Consider the following 25231-nt stretch of genomic DNA (forward strand, 5'->3'; position numbering starts at 1 on the left):
ACGCCAGTTTTCTTCCTCCTCTTGATTGGTCCCCGCCGGAGATCCGAATGGAGGACTATTTTACCTCCGGAATATTTTACCCAAGAGGACGCCATCATCATTTAACCATACAGTAAAGCTGCATGCCCTCGGGAAAAATTACGGCTGTAGTTTCCCCTTGCTTTCAGCCGTTCGCAGTACCAGCACACTAAGGCCGTTTTGGTTAGTGTTGCAAGGCCAGATCAGTCAATCATCCAGACTGTTGCCCCTACAACTACTGAAAAGGCTGCTGCCGCTCTTCAGGAACCACACGTTTGTATGGCCTCTCAACAGATACCCCTCTGTTGTGGTTGCACCTACGGTACGGCCAACTGTATCGCTGAGGCACGCAAGCCTCTCCGCCAGCGCCAAGGTCCATGGTTAATGGGGATGGATTTAAATGTAGACTGCTTTTAATAGTATGAAAAATATTTCTGAGGAAGAGGAATTTATTAATACCGAATATAGAGTTGTGTTATGAAGTCTTTTCCGAAAATGTCTGGAATGTAGCTATATATGGAAGTGAAACATGGACGATAAACCGATTAGACGAGAAAAAAAAGCTTTTGAAATGAAAGGAGAAGAATGACGTGGATTAGATGGGTAGATAACGTATGAGAAGGTACTGAATAGCGCTGGGAGGAAAAGAATTTTGTAGCACAACTTGACCAAAAAAAGCGATCGGTTGGTAGGACACATTCTGAGACTTTAAGGGATCTCACAAGTTTACTGAGGGAGGGAAGTGTGGGGGATAAAAATCGGGAGTGAGCAGATTCAGAAGCATGTGGGTTGCAGTAGTTATTCTGAGATGAAGAGGCTCGCGCAGCATAGAGTGGCATGGAGAGCTGCGTCAAACCAGACTTCGGAGACCACTACAACAGAAAGCACAGAAACGAAGTAGGCGAGGATGTGTAGTCTAATGTATTTTTATTTTACTTCAAAGATGCCCCAAATACGTTGGTAAAGTTGTGGTGTTTTAACCAAATTTGTTGAATGTTGATAACCTGATGATATGAGAATTCTCATTCGAAACCTTATGTTTAATTGCGTTAAGTACGATTGAAATCGTTGAAGTGGGTTGTTGTTAATTAGCGACCGCAAGTTGTATTAATCACGTGTTCGACTAATGCTACCATCTGATAAGAAGTTAGTTGTGACTTTCAGAGTAAACGTGTATGGGATGTAGGGAGCTTGAAAAGGAGTACAGGAGCACGCAGTCGATAGGCACGTTCATAGACATGCCATCGGAAAACAAGTAGCAGGGAGGGTAACAGCTTTCCGGAAGAGGTGCAGGTGCCACCAGGGCTTCGTGTCAGGGACATTACTGGCCCATGAGGACAGTCTGGGCACTTGGCTTTCCACTGCCCGCTGTCGCCACGATGTCCCTGCTGCCTTTCTAACTGCTATATGCTGCCTGTTAACTGCTATCTGCTGGCGAACGCAAATGTCACAACGACCGCCACCGCAGACAACCCACACTCACTCTTCTCTGCTGAGTCCTGTCCTTCTCTGGTAATTCCTGTCTCGTTGGTTATTCTAACGATCGTAATAACAGTCGTTACTGAATTTTTTTCCTTTTGTCTCCGCAATGCAAATGACGTCCTTATCTTTAATTCAGTAGGTAGCCCACCCGACAGTTTATTCTTACATTCTGTCACTTCAAGTCTTTCAGGATAAGTTTTTTGATCCCAGTTGTCAAAATACAACGGAAGAGTCCTCAAACCAAGTTAACCGATCGTGGAAGCTGTAGCAAGTACCCGTTTAACCTCTCGCTGTCTCTCCTACAGGTCGCCCATAGAACAGAGTTCTTACTTTTTGAATGAAAGTTCTGCCATTTGACAGTATAAATCGTATATTCTGCTGTACGGCCTATGGCCGTTCCCAAGTGTTACAACGTTGAGCTTGATCAGACTTCTAGAAACGAGGTCATCGTTGAAATTTATTCAACTTGGTAATATATTAAAGGTGTCACAGCTTATATAAACAAGTTTAATATATTTCAGTGATGACTTTGTTTTTAGAAGTCTGATCATGCTCAACACTATAGTACTGGAAAATGACCAAAGTCCCAATTCATGATTGTATAGTAGAATAAACGATCTACACAGTCAAATGGCAGAACTTTCATTTGAAATCTATTACATGACTGTGGCCTGAAAGCTTGGTAAAATTATCAGATTTTTACTGTCCATCTTAACAGCATTATTATTATTTTTTTTATAATGACAGGTTTCGGTTCAAAATGAACCATACTTAGACAACAGTAAAACACTCTGCGAAATACATAATGTTATGAGTTGTTGTTGTGGTCTTCAGTCCTGAGACTGGTTTGATGCAGCTCTCCATGCTACAATGTTATGAGTAACGTTATGATTCCATAGTAACATGAAACATAAAATGGACACCGAGCGAGGTGGCGTAGTGGTTAGCACAATGGATTCGCATTCGGGAGGACGACAGCTCAATCCCGCGTCCGGCCATCCTAATTTAGGTTTTCCGTGATTTCCCTAAATCGCTTCAGGCAAATGCCGGGATGGTTCCTTTGACAGGGCACGGCCGACTTCCTTCCTAATCATATGAGACCGATGATCTCGCTGTTTGGTCTCTTCCCCCAAATCAATCCAATCCATAAAATGGACAAGTGTATACCTGACTGTATCGGTTACAAAAGCAACCGTCCAAAAAAAAACACCAAAATTTAAATGCTTCGTCGCAGGGTAAAATAGTGATTCGGAAGATTTCACGTTGTTAATATAGCCTGCAAGGATACCACCAACAGGTGACGTCTGGTACATTTATCGCTTTCGAATCAAATATAAACACCCATGTTGAATTAGTGATAATTTTTGTTTGTCTGGTGAGAATACTGCTGTTGAGGGATACTTAATAAAACATTATGGTTTGTGAAGGTTATAAGACGTCACAAAAACGTCAAAAATCTTTTTTGTGATTTAAAATGAGAGACAGTCTCCATATTTATGGCATTGCTGAAGGCCTGTCTGCGAAGTGGCTAGCTTCCTCATGCGATCACTGTCTTGGAGTTGTGCTTCGAGCTGATCACTTGTCTGTTGTCCATCGCCTTGGACAGATGGCTGTGCAGGAGGACCCATTCACGAAGTCGTGTACAGCCCATATATCTGATGCACAACAGCTGTTACATTCTCCACACATTACCTGTACTATGGTTCAGTACACTCACAGTTCCTTGGCAAAAATCCGTACAACTTTTGTTCTTATGACGTATTGATTTCTTCGTTCTTCATTATCTTCTGCATCAGTCTTCCTAATAAAGCTCCTGCGTCGGTAAATATTAGTTCCGTCTTCGTCTCTTTTGTCTCGTCAAACCGCGTTCCCAAGTGAAAACGGCAAAATCGTCTCCTTTCTTCATAAAAATCGCTGAATCATTATAATAATGATTCCATCATACATCTCTAGCATCATCTTTTATTTCTGCTTCTCACTTTTACAAAACACGTGGCGCGCTGTATCAACACTTCGACTCCCCTTCCACACTTTACAATCCGATCACTACAGCAAAAAATAACTTCTCTTCCACAAAATACAATTTGGTTCTCGGCTAACTAATTGCTGTGTCCTCTCTGAACATTTTTCTACTTCCGACTCCCGCCGTCAACCTACCCCTTCTTTGATGTTAATTACGAAGATAAACTTTTAACTATTTGTCCGTAGCACTTTTTCCTGTATTGATATTGCGTATGACTTAAATCTGAATTTATATAAAACGCAATAAATGCACATTTAAATGTAACATTTACGTTTCATTTTCTTTAAATTTGAGCCGATAAGAAATCAATGAGAGCGAATTGTATTAAACCAGAATGAGAAATTCCATACTCATCGCACGAAGAAAGACGATTGTGTCCTGCCTAGATTTGAGGATGTAATGGAAGGGAACTATCTTTTCGAGTTAGCTGGCAGCTTCAAACACACTTAAACCTATTTAGGATTAGTATCCATGTCATGTAAGATAGTGCACTGTAGAAGTAAAGTAACATGGTACATCATCTCATCCGATATAGGATTTGTCATGCCGTGTAGGACGTCACAATGTACCATTAGTGTTCAGGACGCATGCTTCCCCACACTGGGCTATTTACTATGATAGATGCACTGAACTCTCGAATTCTTCCTGTTGTACATGCTTCCGACTCTCTACAACACATATATTCGTGTCCATTTGTTCTTACATCCCTCACCATTCATGTAATAGGTCGTGTCGGGCCCCAGTGAGCAGGCAGAAGTTCCTCAACGCGATGTAGCATGGACTCGACTGTTGTCTGGAGTAGTGTTGGAGGGAACTGACCATGAATCCTGCAGGGCTATCCAAAAATCCTTAAGAGTACGGTGGGGGTGGAGATCTTTTCTGAATAGTACGTAACAAGTCATCCCAGATATGCTCAATAATGTTCACATCTCGGGAGTTTGGTGGCCAGAGAAAGTGTTTAAACTCAGAAGAGTGTTCATAGAGCCACTCTGTAGGAATTCTGGACGTGTGGGGTGTCGCATTGTCCTGCTGAAATTGCCCGAGTCCGTCGAAATGCACAATGGACATGAATGGATACTGATGAGCAGACAGGATGCGTATGTACATGTCACCTGTCAGAGTTATATCTGGACGTATCGGGGTGCCATATCACTCGAACTGCACACGTCCCACATTATTAGAGAGCCTCCACCGGCTTGAAAAGTCCCCTGGTCACATGCAGGGTCCATGGATTCATGAGGTTGTCTCCATACACGGACACGTCCTTCAGCCCGATACAATTTGAAACGAGACTTGTCCGACCAGGCAACCTGTTTCCAGTCATCAACAGTCCAACGTTCAACAATTCTGTGGTTGCCAGTTCTTCTCTTAAACTTCTTGAACCACCCACCGCTTCCCTTAAGCACTCATCGGCCGCTGATCATCCTGGCGTCTTCTTAAAGAGGTCACCGAAAATCATTCTCGCCTTCTCACAGCAGATGTTCTCGTTAACAGTGTCGCCTAGCAATTGCTTTTCATGAATCTAAATAAAGAGCTACCTTCCGACATCGCCCAGAATACGAAACCGTTACTTAGATACTCTCGTCATTCCCTATGAAGCATCTATCTATTTAATCTTTTCCTTGTACTTGAGGACAATGCGAATAGTTGATGTAAACTGAGTGTCTGAGTGCGTGGTTAATCAGCAACACTCGTACCGCGTTCGCGTTTTTCAGTTATTGTTGTTGTTGTGGTCTTCAGTCCTGAGACTGGTTTGATGCAGCTCTCCACGCTACTCTATCCTGTGCAAGCTTCTTCATCTCCCAGGAGCTACTGCAACCTACATCCTTCCGAATCGGCTTAGTGTATTCATGTCTTGGTCTCCCTCTACGATTTTTACCCTCCACGCTGCCCTCCAATACTAAATTGGTGATCCCTTGATGCCTCAGAACATGTCCTACCAACCGATCCCTCCTTCTGGTCAAGTCGTGCCACAAACTTCTCTTCTCCCCAATTCTATTCAATACCTCCTCATTAGTTATGTGATCTACCCATCTAATGTTCAGCATTCTTCTGTAGCACCACATTTCGAAACCTTCTATTCTCTTCTTGTCCAAACTATTTATCGTCCATATTTTCACTTCCATACATGGCTACACTCCAGGAGGAGGAGACTAGTGTTTAACGTCCCGTCGACAACGAGGTCATTAGAGACGGAGCGCAAGCTCGGGGGAGGGAAGGATGGGGAAGGAAATCGGCCGTGCCCTTTCAAAGGAACCATCCCGGCATTTGCCTGAACCGATTTAGGGAAATCACGGAAAACCTAAATCAGGATGGCCGGAGACGGGATTGAACCGTCGTCCTCCCGAATGCGAGTCCAGTGTGCTAACCACTGCGCCACCTCGCTCGGTGGCTACACTCCATACAAATACTTTCAGAAATGACTTCCTGACACTTAAATCTATACTCGATGTTAACAAATTACTCTTCTTCAGAAACGCTTTCTTTGCCATTGCCAGTCTACATTTTATATCCTCTCTACTTCGACCATCATCAGTTATTTTTCTCCCCAAATAGCAAAACTCCTTTACTACTTTAAGTGTCTCATTTCCTAATCTAATTGCCTCAGCATCTCCCGACTTAATTCGACTACATACCATCATCCTCGTTTTGCTTTTGTTGATGTTCATCTTATATGCTCCTTTCAAGACGCTATCCATTCCATTCGGCTGCTCTTCCAAGTCCTTTGCTGTCTCTGACAGAATTACAATGTCAACGGCGAACCTCAAAGTTTTTATTTCTTCTCCAAGGATTTTAATACCTACTTCGAATTTTTCTTTTGTTTCCTTTACTGCTTGCTCATTATACAGATTGATTAACATCGGGGAGAGGCTACAACCCTGTCTTACTCCCTTCCCAAGAACTGCTTCCCTTTCATGTCCCTCGACTCTTATAACTGCCATCTGGTTTCTGTACAAACTATAATTAGCCTTTCGCCCCCTGTATTTTACCCCTGCCACCTTTAGAATTTGAAAGAGAGTATTCCAGTCAACATTGTCAAAAGCTTTCTCTAAGTCTACAAATGCTAGAAACGTAGGTTTGCCTTTCCTTAATCTTTCTTCTAATATAAGTCGTAAGGTCAGCATTGCCTCACGTATTCCAGTATTTCTACGGAATCCCAACTGATCTTCCCCGAGGTCAGCTTCTACTAGTTTTTCCATTCGTCTGTAAAGAATTCGTGTTAGTATTTTGCAGCTGTGGCTTATTAAACTGATTGTTCGGTAATTTTCACATCTGTGAACACCTGCTTTCTTTGGGATTGGAATTATTATATTCTTCTTGAAGTCTGAGGGCATTTCGTCTGTTTTATACATCTTGCTCACCAGATGGTAGAGTTTTGTCAGGTCTGGCTCTCCGAAGGCCGTCAGTAGTTCTAATGGAATGTTGTCTACTCCGGGGCCCTTGTTTCGACTCAGGTCTTTCAGTGCTTTGTCAAACTCTTCACGCAGTATCGTATCTCCCATTTCATCTTCATCTACATCCTCTTCCATTTCCATAATATTGTCCTAAAGAACATCGCCCTTGTATAGACCCTCTATATACTCCTTCCACTTTTCTGGTTTCCCTTCTTTGCTTAGAACTGGGTTTCCATCTGAGCTCTTGATGTTCATGCAAGTGGTTCTCTTATCTCCAAAGGTCACTTTAATTTTCCTGTAGGCAGTATCTATCTTACCCCTAGTGAGATAAGCCTCTACATCCTTACATTTGTCCTCTAGCTATCCCTGCTTAGCCATTTTGCACTTCCTGCCGATCTCATTTTTGAGATGTTTGTATTCCTTTTTGCCTGCTTCACTTGCTGCATTTTTATATTTTCTCCTTTCATCAATTAAATTCAATATTTCATCTGTTACCCAACGATTTCTACTAGCCCTCGTCTTTTTACCTAGTTGATCCCCTGCTGCCTTCACTACTTCATCCCTCAAAGCTACCCATTCTTCTTCTACTGTATTTATTTCCCCCATTCCTGTCAATTGTTCCCTTATGCTCTCCCTGGAACTCTGTACAATCACTGGTTCTTTCAGTTTATCCGGGTCCCATCTCCTTAAGTTCCCAACTTTTTTGCAGTTTCTTCAGTTTTAATCTACCGGTCATAACCAATAGACAAAATTCTTTCATTATTCTTTTTCAATGATATTACGTTTTATTTCTAAGGTAACTTTTTTTCTCTTATGGTCATCTTCTTGCACGCGAACGGCTGGTGATGTGAGACTGAATCGTCGTCGCTTGTTACGTGAAACATTGCTCGTTCAGCGAGTCATTTTTTACAATTTGTTTTGTCGTTATGCGAATTCCACGTCATGGGACGTTCTCGTTAAGCGAGGCTCCCCTGTATTTGATAGAGTGTGACTGCTACAACAGATTAGAAACCATAATAATAATTGTAAGAGCCCCATAGTAGCAACAGTTTCGACGTTGTGTTTCTGATACAGAGTAACCATCAGAACATCTTGATGGTATGAACGAAAGATCGTTCTGAGGTGCCTGGAGATGAAGAAACAGACACACTAGCAAAGCAAGCATTTCTACACGGAGCTACTAAATCTGATGCAATCCCTGTAACTGATACTATACCCATATTCAGAACACGTCATCAGTCTGGCAAGAGAAATGGTCGACAATATTCAAAACCAAAGGCAGGTATTTATCCCACGATTCCAAGAGTGACCTGATATTATAAGATAAAAACATTGAGTTTCACTACCGTTATAGCACGATTGAAATTTAATAACTGGAAGTTCAATAAACACATCTGTCGGATCAGACTAAGTGCTGCACATCTATGTTTCTGCGGAGAGAAAGGAGATCCAGACCATACATTTCTACAATGCCTTCGGAAAATGGATCACATAAATGTACTTAATCTTCTGAATCTTGCATCAGCTCCCAAACAGCCACCAACCTTGTTTCCATCCAGCGATATAGTGACGTACAATATTCTGTACGAGTATGTGAAAAGTAGCAGTATCGAGATATGCGCTACTAATCTCATGCTCTTGATGATTATAAATCGATGTGAGGGTTAACGCACATTTTTTCGCTTACTAGCTTGCCACCTGCTACTCATGCTACTCAGGAGCATTGAATTTAGGTCGTTCAGCCTCATATATATATATATATATATATATATATATATATATATATATATATATATACACACTCCTGGAAATTGAAATAAGAACACCGTGAATTCATTTTCCCAGGAAGGGGAAACTTCATTGACACATTCCTGGGGTCAGATACATCACATAATCACACTGACAGAACCACAGGCACATAGACACAGGCAACAGAGCATGCACAATGTCGGCACTAGTACAGTGTATATCCACCTTTCGCAGCAATGCAGGCTGCTATTCTCCCATGGAGACGATCGTAGAGATGCTGGATGTAGTCCTGTGGAACGGCTCGCCATGCCATTTCCACCTGGCGCCTCAGTTGGACCAGCGTTCGTGCTGGACGTGCAGACCGCGTGAGACGACGCTTCATCCAGTCCCAAACATGCTCAATGGGGGACAGATCCGGAGATCTTGCTGCCCAGGGTAGTTGACTTACACCTTCTAGAGCACGTTGGGTGGCACGGGATACATGCGGACGTGCATTGTCCTGTTGGAACAGCAAGTTCCCTTGCCGGTCTAGTAATGGTAGAACGATGGGTTCGATGACGGTTTGGATGTACCGTGCACTATTCAGTGTCCCCTCGACGATCACCAGTGGTGTACGGCCAGTGTAGGAGATCGCTCCCCACACCATGATGCCGGGTGTTGGCCCTGTGTGCCTCGGTCGTATGCAGTCCTGATTGTGGCGCTCACCTGCACGGCGCCAAACACGCATTCGACCATCATTGGCACCAAGGCAGAAGCGACTCTCATCGCTGAAGACGACACATCTCCATTCGTCCCTCCATTCACGCCTGTCGCGACATCACTGGAGGCGGGCTGCACGATGTTGGGGCGTGAGCGGAAGACGGCCTAACGGTGTGCGGGACCGTAGCCCAGCTTCATGGAGACGGTTGCGAATGGTCCTCGCCGATACCCCAGGAGCAACAGTGTCCCTAATTTGCTGCGAAGTGGCGGTGCGGTCCCCTACGGCACTGCGTAGGATCCTACGGTCCAGCATCCATGCGTCGCTGCGGTCCGGTCCCAGGTCGACGGGCACGTGCACCTTCCGCCGACCACTGGCGACAACATCAATGTACTGTGGAGACCTCACGCCCCACGTGTTGAGCAATTCGGCGGTACGTCCACCCGGCCTCCCGCATGCCCACTATACGCCCTCGCTCAAAGTCCGTCAACTGCACATACGGTTCACGTCCACGCTGTCGCGGCATGCTACCAGTGTTAAAGACTGCGATGGAGCTCCGTATGCCACGGCAAACTGGCTGACACTGACGGCGGCGGTGCACAAATGCTGCGCAGCTAGCGCCATTCAACGGCCAACACAGCGGTTCCTGGTGTGTCCGCTGTGCTGTGCGTGTGATCATTGCTTGTACAGCCCTCTCGCAGTGTCCGGAGCAAGTATGGTGGGTCTGACACACCGGTGTCAATGTGTTCTTTTTTGCATTTCCAGGAGTGTATAATGTTCTGATAGATAGTACTTATGAATCTGCACAGATACTCGGTTCTTGCAGGACATTCAAGTGACCATTTTATTGTTACTTTGGATACATAGTCATTTAATATGGACGGAACTGGGAAAACACTCATGTATACCATCGGCGATTTATCAGTTCTTACTGTATTACCAGTAGGATTCTTACAGCATACTACCTTCTTATATCCTGTGTTAAATTTGGTCTTCTTTATATTTCAGTAATAATGGCGTGTGAGGAGGGCTTCCCGTCGGGTATATTGCTCGCCTGGTGCAAGTCTTTCGATTTGACGCCATTTTGGCGACTTGCGCGTCGATGGGGATGAAATGATGATGATTAGGACAACACAACACCCAGTCCCTGACCGGAGAAAGTCTCCGACCCAGCCGGGAATCGAACCCGGGCCCTTAGGATTGACAGTCTGCCACGCTGAACACTCAGCTACCGGGAGCGGGCTATATTTCAGTGAACTGTACAAATGAAAATTTGTTTTATGTTTGAATCTGTTCTTTGTTAAGCCTATGTAACTTCGTAACTAGATTCGAATTAAACTAATATATTATCTTAATTTTCAAAAACCAACTGTAGTCTAGCTTTTCCTGCGTTGAGACGGCAGTGTTTGCATGTTTCGAAAGCCAATAAAGAAAATAAAGGAAAAAAAAGGTATCGCCACTGACAAGAACAAATAAATAAAAAAGAAAAAGGTACTGGGGACTTACTTGAGCTTGAAATGTCGTTTTCAGAATCGAAGCATCGGCGACCGCGGTGACGTATGATTTTGTTACGCACGCCGCGCTGCGCCGCAGCCAGCCGCGGGCCCTGCCCCTGAGGCCCCGGAAAGCGGCTACCCGCTTCTCCCACCCCGCCGCCCGCCGCTCGGCTGTCCACCTCCCGGGCCGCCGTGACGTCGCGACCAGCCAACTACTCACAATAAAGCCACCCAGGACAAAATTCAATCTCGACCTTCTATACATTCTCGCTGCAGGGGGCAAACAAGATTAATGTTAACCGTTACTTACTTCCTCTTTCGCTCTCCCAGCGGACAATCTCTTATCTTTTATCCCCAATGTCGTTTAGAAAATCTCGTTCGACGTTTTATTTCTTTCTGAGGCAGAGAGCATTTCACATTGAGCGTTTCCCGCAGAAGGAAAGATTTAATTCTGATATTCTGGTGATCACTACATAGCAGTTTGTTTTATGGATTTATGGAAGCATTGAGAAAATATTGCTGTAAAGTGCAGAGGCAGGTAAAAATATATGGAAACAAACATTGGATCTGTGTATATCGAACAGTCAAATAAGATTTTTAATTTTGCAGTAAATACTTTGAGCAAATAAGAGATGTATCAACGAAACATAAAACCGACGCAAAATTTACTCAGTGGAACCGAATCCGTAAACAGTTACTGAGAGATTTCGGATAAATTATACAGTGAAAATAAATAGCATAACATTTAACCGTAAGCAAGCGTTTATAAAGTGTGTCAGATGTTTCAAATACAACCAATTGTGCACACAAATACCAACTCATATCGTGTTGTAGGTAAAAACAGATTATCCTGAGAGTGGACGACGTGTTTCTTGTGACGAGTGAGAAACTTAGGCTAGGAAAGACTCCTCGTGAAAGTCTTGAGCTCTGTATATATGCAGACATGGAAACATATGCACACTTCAGGTAGACATGGAGGACAAACCCGTGGCGAAATAAAATCAGTTAAGCCGGCCGTGGCGGCCGAGCGGTTCTAGGCGCTTCAGTCTGGAACCACGCGGCTGCTACGGTCGCAGGTTCGAATCCTACCTTGGGCATGGACGTGTGTGAAGTCCTTAGTTTAGTTAAGTCTAGGGGACTGATGACCTCAGATGTTAAATCACATAGTGCTTAGAACCATTTAAAATCATGTAACACGTTGTAAGTCATCAGATTCACTTGAAACATTAGGCCTTTTTCTTTTTGTTTTGCCTGTTACGTTACCCATCTCTTCCTCCGTCTTCCTTGGCGTCTTCTCCCAAATGGCCTGAATATTTTTATCTGGAGAGGTAATTATTCTCCAGTCATATTTTAGAGATGTTCATTTCAGTTTCCCCTATTTTCTCATATTTTAGTAACTTTGTTAAACATATGTAGCCTATAGTTATTGACTAATTTCCTAATTTCGAAATCTGTCGGCTCTTGCGTGTTTCTTTAGTGCTCCTACAAACGTCCGCTGCTTGTATGCGACTTCCTTGGCGTTTGCTAATAATCAACGATTCTCTTCCGTAAACAAACCTTGTAACTGCCATTTGTTATAAAATTTCAATCTTATTTCTCTCCTTATTTTATTTTTTAGGCACCTGTTTATCGTACCACATACATTCCTCAGACTTTGCTAATTCCTTCTCTGTGTCTTCGTCATACACATACGTGATGTCACAACCAAAATAGCCAAAATGTTTGACCTGTTCTGTTGCTCTGCTCTTGATATCAACCTTTATCTGTACAGGATATTTTCCTTTGAAAGCTATAGGTTTCATCTTCTTTTCTGAAATCGTCAAATGGTACTCTTCACAAACTTTACCCAAGAAATACATTCTTCATTGTACGTCACCTTCATTATGTGTCAGCAATGCGGCGGCGTCCGTGTATAAAAAACAATTCAAGCGGGAATTACTGTTAATATTAATTCCACCGCTAAAGATCTATTTCAATTTCCGAATCGCACCATCTAAATAAATTTTAAAAAGTGTGGGTGAAATGCTGCTCCCTTGCCTTACTCCTTTGTTTCAGGCTAAGGCTGTACTTGAGTTCCATTTATATCCAAAATTGGAGACCTTTATTTGTTAAAACGTTTATTGGGTGTTATGTATATCCTCTCTTGCTCATAATTTTCCACGGTTTCTCTCTGTCGACATTATCGAAAGTCTAGATAAAATCAATGAACTATACTCTCACAGTTTTTCCAATATTTGCTTTATTAAAAATACTGCACCTGTTGTCCATTTGCCCCTCTGAAATTTCTTTTGTTCTTCGCCTAAAACATTCTCGGCTATAACCTTTAACCTCGTGTTCACCATTCTGTCACAAAACTTCGTATTCGGTGTCCAGTAAGCTGATTCCTCTATAGTTGTCGCAGCTATGGCGATTCCCTTTTCTTATGTAGCGATATCACCTTTGCTTGTGACCACATATTAAATTGCTTCTTCATCACATATTCAATAAATGTAGCAATCTCTTTTGTAGTAGGGGCCTTCACATTTTAGCAGTTAAGCGTTTGTACCAACCATATCAGCAACTCTTCTGTTTTACGTGAAGTGGAGGGTGTTTTAAGAAACACCTTAAATACCCTAGTAATTTTAGGCTTCGTGCAAGATCCACACTGAAGAGCCAAAGAAACTAGTACACCTGCCCAATATCACGAGGATAGAGCAGAGCACGCAGAAGCGTCGCGACACGACGTCGCATGGACTCTACTAATGTTTGAAGTAGTGCTGGAGGGAACTAACACCATGAATCCCTCAGGGCTGCCCAGGAATCCGCAAGAGTACGAGGGGATGGAGATCTCTTCTGAACAGCACATTGCAAGGCAACCCAGATATGCAGAAGCAGAAGTGTATTTCTGAAGCCACTCCGTAGCAATTCTGGACGTGTGGGTGTCGTATTGTCCAAAGTCCGTCGAAATGCACAAAGCACATGAACGGATGCAGGTGAATGGATAGTGTGCTTACGTACGTCAGACTCGTATCTAGACGTATCAGGAGTTCCATATCACTCCAACTCTACATGCCCCACACCATTACAGGGTCTCCACCAGCTTGAACAGTCCCCTGCTGACAAGCAGGGTCCATGGATTCATGCACTTGTCTCCGTACTCGTACACATCCATCGATACAATTTGAAACGAGGCATGTACCTCCAGTCATCAACGCTCGGTGTTGACGGGTCCAACGGAGGCGTAAACCTTTGTGTTTAGTAGTCATCAAGGGTACACGAGTGGGCCTTCTGCTGTGGCCCCCCAAATGAATGGTTCACACGCTGATACTTTTTGATGGCCCAGTACTGGAAACTGCAGCAATTTGCGGAAGGCTTGCAGTTCTTTCACGTTGACCAATTATCTACAATCGTCTTTGGTCCCGTTCTTGCAGGATATTTTACCAGCCTTAGCGATGACGGAGATTTGATGTTTTAGCGGGTTGCTGATATTCACAGTAAACTCGTGAAATGGTCGTACTGGAAAATCCCCAATTGATCGGTACGTCGGAGCTGCTCTGTCTCATCGTTCGTGCTCTGGCTATAGCACCACGTTCAAACTCACTTGAATCTTGATAACCTGCCATTTTAGCAGCAGCTACCGATCTAACAACTGCGCCATTCACTTGTTATCTTTTATAGGCGTTGCCGACCACAGCGCTGTAATCCGCCCCTTTATACAGGGTGTTACAAAAAAGGTGCGGCCAAACTTTCAGGAAACATTCCTCACACACAAAGAAAGAAAACATGTTACGTGGACATGTGTCCGGAAACGCTTACTTTCCAAGTTAGAGCTCATTTTATTACTTCTCTTCAAATCACATTAATCATGGAATAGAAACACACAGCAACAGAACGTACCAGCGTGACTTCAAACACTTTGTTACAGGAAATGTTCAAAGTGTGCTCCGTTAGCGAGGATACATGCATCCACCGTCAGTCGCATGGAATCCCTGATGCGCTAATGCAGCCCTGGAGAATGGCGTATTGTATCATAGCGGTCGACAATACGAGCACGAAGAGTCTCTACATTTGGTACCGGGGTTGCGTAGACAAGACCTTTCAAATGCCCCCATAAATGAAAGTCAAGAGGGTTGAGGTCAGGAGAGCGTGGAGGCCATGAAATTGGTTCGCCGAATCTGTTGTTGAGAAGCGATGATGATGATGATTGGTTTGTGGGGCGCTCAACTGCGTGGTTATCAGCGCCCGTACAATTTCCCAACCTTTGCTCAGTCCAATTTCGCCACTTTCCTGGATGATGATGAAATGATGAGGACAACACAAAGACCCAGTCATCTCGAGGCAGGTGAAAATCCCTGACCCCGCCGGGAATCGAACCCGGGACCCCGTGCTCGGGAAGGGAGAACGCTACCGCGAGACCACGAGCGGCGGACAAATTGTTGATAAGCGTACGAACACTTCGACTGAAATGTGCAGGAGCTCCGTCGTGAATGAACCACATGTTGTGTAGTACTTGTAAAGGCACATGTTCTAGCAGCACAGGTAGAGTATCCTGTATGAAATCACGGCGGTGAATCGAGGAAGTACAGTACATACTAACGAAACTAAAATGAGCTCTAACATGGAAATTAAGCGTTTCCGGACACATGTCCATATAACATCACTTCTTTATTTGTGTGTGAGGAATGTTTCCTGAAAGTTTGGCCGTACCTTTTTGTAACACCCTGTATATCTCTGTATTTGAATACACATGCCTAGACCAGTTTCTTTGGCGCTTCAGTGTAGAAGCTTTATAGGAATACGCAGACAGTAGTCGGAGGCTGTAAGAAGGATATTCCGTGGTTGCAATCGTACTAGTCAGAGTCATCTCACTGGTCTGACACGGCTCGCCACAACTTCCTCTTATGCGCACCCTCTCTCTCAGATATTTTCCCAAATACTGTTTTCGCAAATGCATTTTGCTCCCTACGGTCCCCTCTTAGGAGAAGGAAATCCTGGCAAGTAATGTCTCCGAATTTTTATGTAAAAATTCTTAAAGCTTTCGATGAGCAAACATTACACAGCTCTACAAAATAAATTTTTTTTTCGTTGCCAGGGAAGTTTGAACGAAAATGGGATATTGTTATGATACTCATTCCGAGTATATTTGTACTTTTTCCAAATTGGCTCTGCTTTTTGAGATATAGGTTATTTGTGGAAATGAGAGTTTCATGTGGATAATATCGACTGCAGGGTCCATATATGGTGTAATGTATTTGCTACATGTTTTTTAATTAGTGATATTGTACTATCTTTATTAAACAATTGTGCTCAGGGAGTGCATCTGTGTGGTTGAGGATTACATCATGCAAACATCACACTGTCAGCATGTGTTCAGTCCTGTTGTGCGGTGCGTTGTGTTGAAGATATTGGGGGTTGTGCAGATTTGAATTCGGCGGTACTCGACATTCATTTGTTGGCCGAGGTAATCCCCGCAACAGCCAATAGGTAGCGTTCAGTGTAAACAAGAAAAATGGCGATGGTCGAAAGTCACACACATGTGCAGTGCAGCTGCAAGGAGATAGAACCTTTTCATCGTGACGTAGCAAATAAGAGGTGAGTATTCATTTCACACAAAACAATTAATGATGTTTGTTGGATGTGATTGACATGCAAATACAAGAAAGTTCTGCATAATATGTAGTATTTGTGCAATTTTGTTTTAGGAAAACATGAGTTCTTCACGCCGTCTTTGCGTGAACCATCCAGATGAGTTCTGCTACATTTGTGGTGAATACGTTCTTCAAAAGAACAGGAAGAATATCACTCCTTTTGTGAAGGAAGCGTATCTGGCATATTTCGGAATTAAACTTGGAGATCAAGACAAGGCGTGGGCACCCCATAAAGTTTGTAAATGCTGTGTGGAGTGCTTACGGCAGCGGACAAAACGAAAAAGGAAAAGCTTAAACTTCGGAGTGCCTATGGTATGGCGAGAGCAGAAGAACCATACAGATGATTGCTATTTTTGCTTTGTTAATGTGAAAGGTTTTAATAGGTTCAAAAAACGAAAGTGGGAATATCCCGATTTGGAGTCAGCAAGAAGACCGGTGGTGCACAGCAACGATGTTCCTGTACCAACCTTCACAACATTACCCACGCTAACATCATCAGATGACGAGGTGCACGGCGAGGAATGTACAAATAGTGGTTCGGAATACGAAGGACGTGAGACACAACCCCAGCAGTTCGACCAGAAGGAGCTCAGTGACTTGATACGAGAACTCAATCTTTCAAAGCAAGCATCAGAACTCTTAGCATCCAGGCTTAAGGAAAAGAACTGTCTTCATCCAAGTGTTAAAATAACAGCTTACCGGACGAGAGAAGAAAACCTTCTTCCATACTTCAACCAAGAAGAGGTTATAGTGTATTGCAGCAATATACCTGGACTTTTACTTGAATTGGGGCTGCCGGAATTTAGACCAGAGGACTGGCGTCTCTTCATAAACAGTTCCACTAGAAGTTTAAAATGTGTTCTCCTACACAATGGCAATCGTTATGCATCTATTCCAATTGCCCACTCAACAAAACTTTGTGAAGCATATGCTAACATCAAGATGGTTCTGCAGAAAATTCAGTATATGCAGCACCAGTGGTTGATTTGTGTTGATTTGAAAATGGTGAACTTCTTGCTTGGACAACAAAGTGGATACACAAAGCACCCATGTTTTATCTGCATGTGGGATAGTAGGGCAAAGCACGAACATTGGAAGCCGAAAACATGGCCTCCAAGGGAACATATGGCTGTTGGTGAAGCAAACATCATTAATGAACCTCTGGTTAGTAGCGACAAGATTGTTCTTCCACCATTACATATTAAGTTAGGACTAATGAAGCAATTCAACAAAGCTTCAGACAGAAATGGTAATTGCTTCACATACATCTGCAATACGTTCCCTGGACTCAGTAGTGAAAAACTTAAGGCAGGAATATTTGATGGTCCTCAAATTCGCAGGCTCATCAACGATACCAATTTTACAAGTGTCATGACTGTCACTGAAGCATCGGCCTGGAACAGTGTTGTCGCTGTTGTAAAATGTTTTTTGGGCAATCATAAAGCTCCCAATTACGAGGAACTGGTCAAAAACATGCTCACTAACTTTCAAAACTTAGGAGCTAACATGAGCATAAAATTGCACTTCCTTCACAGCCACTTGGATCGATTTCCTCGTAATCTAGGTGATTTCAGTGAGGAACAAGGAGAGCGGTTCCATCAAGATATGAAAGGAATAGAGGAAAGATATAAAGGAAGATGGGACAGGCATATGATGGCAGATTATTGCTGGAATCTGCAACGTGACTGTTCTGAAGAGACCTATAAAAGGAAAGCGTGCAGGAAGCGGTTCGTCATGGACGGAAAATGATATACTTATAGAGAAACTTTTCAATTATGTTTTATACGTGGACAAATGCCTATCAGGTTTTCATAGAAGCTATTTATAAAGATTATTTTCTTTTTTCATTGTAGTTTGTAGCGCTCGAGTTCAGTATTAGCAATTTTTTCTAATTTTTTGAATAAATCATGCATTATCTCAAAAACTAGAGCCAAACTGCATAAATGGTTGCTATATTCGTCCTCAGCACCACTAACACATCCTAAAGCCACTCAAATATCCTTGGCCAGAAAATGAGTGTTGACCAGTGATTATTAACAATTCACATCTCTATTCTTCTTGTTTACGTATTTATTTTTCATAGTCATCACGGCGATGAAAACAGTTGTGTTAACGAGAGCCGAGTTTGTTGACATCGTCACTACAGGCTGTTTGTTGACACAGCTACAACATTGACTTTGCTTTCACAGCTTCATGAATCTCAAAGTGAGGCCCTCGAAGGTGTGTTTCGGAAACCGATGAGAATCGGATGGCCCCAACTAGTGACCTTATGGAGCATGACAGTGAATCCAAGACGTTGGATTACTGTAGATGTTGCAGCGCTCCTATGTGACCTGGAGTTGTCATACTAACTGAAAGTGTGCTTCATGTGTGGACGAACTCTTTAGAATCGAAACTCAATTACAACACGATGATTCTCACCCACCGAGAAAGTTATGCTACACATGACCATGTTACCCGCTACAATTCGGAGGGCGCTAATGACAGGGGGCTGCAAAAATGTAGACACGAAGAATAAAGATGTACAATATTAATAATTGAATTGAATATAATTAATTGAAAACTCCTTAAGAATTTTCACATAACAATTCGGAGGCATTACTTTCTGCACACCCTCGTACTATGGAAGTTATTCCTCGACACGTTAACGCATGTCCTATAACCCTGTCCCACCTTCTAGTCAGTTTTTTCCTTCTACTTCTTTCACTTAATTTCACACGTTATCAGTGTACTTAATTTTCAACTTACACCGGTAACACCACGTCACAAACGCTTCGACTCTCGCCTAGGTCGGTGTATGATCCACATAAGCTTTTATGCTTCAGACGCACATTCAAAATAATTTCGTTCTCAATGTTAGGCGTATGTCCCGTGGGCTAGGGGTAGCGTCTTTGATTCAAAACAGTCGGCTCTCAGCCGTGCTAGCGTGCGGAGCTGCTCCGCGCGCCGTCCGACGCTCCGCTCTCGGTGGTGTTTACTTCCGCGTCGCAGTGTTTGTGTCTATCGAGTCCAGTACTAACGTACACCATGGCGCACTCGTACCGCCGTGCAACGATCAAAGTAACGTTTCAGGCCGAACATCCACGACCCAGAGCTTTCGAAGTCGAACATTTTATACGTGAGGATCTACGTTTGAACCCCCAGGACGTAATCGGCATACATTTTTCCATCACTGGAAGTGTTGTCTACATTAAGATGTCGACGGAGGAAATTTGCAATGACATAATTCACCGTCATGCCACCGGACTGAAATTTAAACACTCTGATGGACATATGGGTGCTGTGACAGTCGCCCATGCTGGATTCGGTCTCCGGACATTGCGGGTGTTTGAGCTCCCGTTCGAGGTGCCTCAGGATGTGGTCATTGCCGCCTTCCAACCATATGGCACCGTCTTAGGTCACGTCGCGGAGAAGTGGCAAACATTTACGACCTACCCCGTATTAAATGGCGTCCGGCAAATAAAAATTGAGCTGACGAAACATGTCCCATCGTACCTGCTGATTGGCGGTGTGAGGGCCATCGTCATGTATGATGGACAGCCACGAACGTGCGCAGGATGTGGCCAGGAGGGACATGTACGTTCCGAATGCTTACACCGCCGTTTAATACAGACGCCGTTACGTGAAGAGACCCAGGCTTCGACGGTCACGTCCTTACCCATCACCTACGCCAAGGTTGCACAGGACCCCGTCGTACCAATCTCGATTGCGCCAGCAGCTTCGTCAACGCCACCCGCCGCAGCACAACGCGCCGAGGACACAAGCACGGCGTCGCCTCCAGTGCTCGCTTCAGGACCGTCCGGTTTGCAGACCGAAACCGATGTTCCTGTTGGAACCATGGACGTCGACCTCGGTGTCGTGCCGACGTCAGCCTTTGTCCAGACGGGTTCGGCGTCAGACGACGGGCGACCACATTCTGATTCAGAAGGCCACATCAGGAAACAGCGGTCGCCTCGCAAACACAGGAAACGACGACGAACGCCTTCCGATGACGCCCTCTCTCAGACGGCCCCACGAGATGTCGACCTGATGTCTGACGGTGATCTCCCACATTGCGTCCAGTCACGCGATGTGGCAGCAACAGGCGCCCCTCCTGTGACGCCTACTCTCCCGGCCAGGGACGTGTCCTCGCCGTTGTCAACGAATGATGACGGCGATCCCCCTGCCACTCATGTTCCGGAATCCACAACACCCGTTCCGGAAGTACGTGACCGTCACATGTCCACGTCGTCAGCTTCCTGGGCCGATGACGTTGAAGAAGAAGCGGAACAGACTGCCAGCGTGTCTGCACAGGAGTCCACCTCGGCGACACTGGGGCAGGCGTCCCGCCAGTAATTATCACCACTGCGGGACCACCGGCGGGTCTCCACCTGCCGGCTACTTCTACCGCACGTTCTGCAAATACTGAGGATGGCCGCACACAGCAATATCGTATCGCCACGATGAATCTTGCCACCATTCCTGCCCCCCATAAACTGGCCATGTTCAGAGAGACTATTTACTCTGCGGATGGGGATATAGCACTCTTACAAGAGGTGTTTGTGGCTGACTTCCTAGTTCCCACCGGATACAACGCCCATGTTTCCCCCGCATCCGATACCGGTAGCGGCGTCGCCATCCTGCTACGCGACGGCCTACCTGCAGAGGACGTCATCTACCTCCCCACTGCGCGAGGTATGGCCCTCACACTGTTCGGCGTGCGTATTATTAATATCTACGCACCGTCCGGCACTGGCCGCCGTCATGACCGACAAACTTTTTTTGCCGAAAGCGTCACGCCCCTTTTCACTGGTCCGCAGGACGATTTGGTACTCGGTGGGGATTTTAACTCGACACAGGAGCCCGCGGACCAACTCCCGCGACATTCCCCTTGTGCATCTCTCTCAGTGGTCATCGACCGTCTCCGACTTGTTGACACATGGCGGAAGCTCCACGGACTTCAACCGGGCTATACATTCTACACCTCTCACTCGTCAAGCCGCATAGATCGCATCTACGTTACCCGCTCCCTTGCTGATGGCACACGTCATGCCTTTTCAGACCATGATGCGTACATCTGTGACGTCACTCTCGCCCGACAGCAAGTGTGGCATAGTCGTGGTCTGTGGAAACTCAATGTCGCTCACCTGACCTCCTCAGACTGTCGCCGTATGGTCGAAGAAGCGTGGGCACGCTGCCACCATCGTCGAGAAGCCTATGCCTCCACCTTATCATGGTGGATCTCCTGTGCAAAGCCGACCCTCCGGAAGACTCTGATGAGTTATGGGAAGGAATTAAAGGCGTGGCAAACTAATACCCTGCACTTCTACTACACCATTCTACGTGACTGTACGACGATGCCTTTCTCGCCAGCCCGGCAGTCGATGGTCCATCGCACGAAGGCGCAGATCTCCATGATCATGCGGCGTAACTTGGAAGGCACTGTAGTCCGTTCTCGAGCTTCTAATCGAATCCCTCAAGAACGTCCGTCGATGTACCACCTCCTTCAGGAAAGACAACGACGACGACGAGCTCTGATCCAAGTCCTCACTGATGTGGAAGGGCGCCGGCACGACACCCAACAAAGCATCGGTCGTGCTCTCCATGCTCATTTTGCCGGGCTATACGCAGCCGTACCGCATTCTGCAGCACTGATCACAGAAGTCGCTCAGCTTACTACGACCACTCTTCCAGAGGATGCAGTGCACGACCTCCAAGACGACGTAACCACCGATGAAGTGCTAGACGCTATCAAGGCGGGTTCCGATAACAGATCTCCTGGACCTGACGGTATCCCCATCGAATTTTATAAAAGTTTTCACTATTTGTTGGCTTCCACGTGGACGGCAATCGCACAAGAGCTGATGTCACCGATGACAGTGGTCCCGAGCGCCTTTCTAGAAGGAATTATTATCCCCGTACATAAACCGCGTGGGTTATCGAGGGTCCAGGACTATCGACCAATTACTTTGCTCAACAGCGACATGAAAATATTCACACGGCTACTGGCATCGCGTCTCAAGAAGGTCGCACGTTACGTCACATCCTGCGACCAGACTTCCCTAGGAGGCGACAACAACATCCGTACGGCCCTTTGCCGTTACAGAGACATGATAGCATTAGCGCATCATCAGCGTCTCCCTGGCGCCTTGGCTTCACTGGACTTTAGCCAGGCTTTCGACCGTGTTGACCACTTCTATTTACGGACAGTTCTTCAGCATATGGGTTTTCCTGGCGGTATTGTAACGGTGATTATGCGCCTGTTGAGTAGTGCAACCTCCAAAATCATGTACAATGGTCGTCTTACACCGTCCCTGGTCATCGCACGATCTGTACGACAAGGATGCCCTCTTTCCACGATTTTGTATGCTTTCGCCTTGGAACCCCTGCTCCAGGGCATGCGCCAACGTTTGGAAGGCATGGCTGTGCAAGGCCACCGTTTTTGTTGTACAGCCTACGCAGACGACATAGTACTATATCTGCGCAGTGAAGATGAAGTACGAGCAGCACTGGCATGGGTGGCGACTTACGGCGAAGCGTCGGGGAGCTGCCTCAACGTGTCAAAATCCAAGGTCCTGCTCATTGGTGAGGGCTTGCCGGAGAGATGCGCTGCCCCGCTTAGTGTCTCCGCCACCATACGGTGTCTTGGACTTGATTTCACAGCAGACCTGCGCCGCTCAGCGACTATCAATGGTAGACGCTTGCTACAGACAATCAGAGCAAATCTCGCAGATCACCAGCTACGAGCTCTCGACATTATCCAACGCGCGCAATACGTGAACATGTATCATGCTTCCCGTATACCACACGTGGCTCAAGTACTACCAGTCCCAAATCTCCTGGCGCGACGACTGTTGATGGCTTTCGGCTCCTTCGTCAGCTCGGGGATGTTATTCAAGGTGCAGTATGAATCCCTTGCACTGCCACGAGATCGTGGCGGTTTGGGACTCATCCACGTGCCGACTCGTGTCAAGGCACTATACGTCAGCTCCCAACTAAAACTTTGGCATCGTTGCCCGCAGAGCCTTACTAGCCTCCTGCTTCACAACTTTGCACCGGCCTCCTTGTCCGCCCCAGTACTGGTATCGACCATTCCAACCCCCTTTTATTACATCCAACGATTTTTCCTGGAGTTCAGTTATATCTACCGGTCCTTACCACTTACACGTTTGTACCTCACGAAAACAGTCTCCGAATTGTTACAACAGTGCCGCCCGTCCAACCCCATCGAACGTAAGTATCCACAGTACGTGTGGAGACACATATGGAAGGCGATCCATGCGCGTTTTCTCGAATCAGACGTTCAATCAGCGTGGTACATCACCGTGAATGGCAAACAAGTTAACCGAGATCGTCTGCACCGCATCCATCTCGCCGATTCATCCCTCTGCACCCACTGTGGAGTGGATGACACGGATGTCCACCGGTTCCACTGTGGCACAGCGCTAGACGTCTGGACACTTGCGCGGCGAATTTTGGCGTTTCTTACTCGCCAGACACCGGCTCAGATCGACGTCCACATGCTTTTGCACCCCGATAAGACTTTCTACCCCTCCGCCAAAACTAACTCTGTGAATTGGATCTGTGGCCACACGATCCGCTATCTTTTTACTTCTGGCGACAAGTCTACGCTAGGATATTGGACTTATCTCAACGAACGACACTGCGTCCTGATACGCAACCCACGCTATAAACAATATTTTTCCAATTTCTTACGGAGCACTTTCGATGACCCACCTAGTAGCTGGAACGTCCAAGCCATGAGAAGCTGAAAACTGTATAAAACGAACCGAACTGAATAGATCTGCTACCCGGAACCCACGCCTACGCCATGAGAAGACACGTTTGGACGAGCTGGCATGCTGTAGGCGGACACTTCAGGAGCTCCTGTAAGAACTGGACTTTAACTACAAGTCGCACGACGACTTAAAACGCTTTTCCTTATTTATTCTTCATAGTTTGTTCTTAAAGGAACAAGAAATTTGATTTTGAATTTGAGAAACTTTTTTTGTTCCAAAAGATTGCTTCTTCGCCAACAAGATGAAGGAGACTCATTTTTGTTTACTGGAAGGCGAAACCAGTATAATTGGAGTCTTTGTTTTCTTTTGAAAAAAAAAAATTTCCTTATTTATTCCTCACAATTTGAGTTTGGCTTTGAGAAACTTTTTTTGTTCCAAACGATTGCTTCGCCAATAAGACGGAGACGACTCATTTTTGTTTACTAAAAAAATAAAAAATAAAAAATACAAAAAAAAAGATGAGTAGAGCGTTTGTCATGTAAGCGGGAAATCCCGGGTTCGAGGCCCGGTCGAAAAAAAAAAATAAAAAAAATAACCAAAACATCTTCGGTCCCGGGTTCGATCCCCGTCACTGCCTAAATTTTGATAATTAATCACTATTGGCGGCCAAAGACTTCCGGCATAAGAAGTAAGCCTCATTCTGCCAACGGCCTTGTCAAAGAGGGCGGGAGAGCGGATAGAGGTTCAGGGCACTCTCTAGTCCTAGGGGTGGGAAATTGCAACTAAAGGCGGAAGAATCAACAATGATCAGTGACATGAGGATGCAGAAGGCAATGGAAACCACTGCATTAAAGACATGTAACGTGTATCCACAGGACATGTGGCCTGTACTTGAAGAAGTGTCATGATGATCTCTCCATTGGCAAAAGATTCCGGAATAGTCCCCCATTCGGATCTCTCGGAGGGGACAGCCAAGGGGGAGGTTACCATGAGAAAAAGATTGAATAATCTACGAAAGGATAACGT

The sequence above is a fragment of the Schistocerca cancellata genome, chromosome 8, assembly GCF_023864275.1.
Source record: "Schistocerca cancellata isolate TAMUIC-IGC-003103 chromosome 8, iqSchCanc2.1, whole genome shotgun sequence".
Lineage (NCBI taxonomy): Eukaryota > Metazoa > Arthropoda > Insecta > Orthoptera > Acrididae > Schistocerca > Schistocerca cancellata.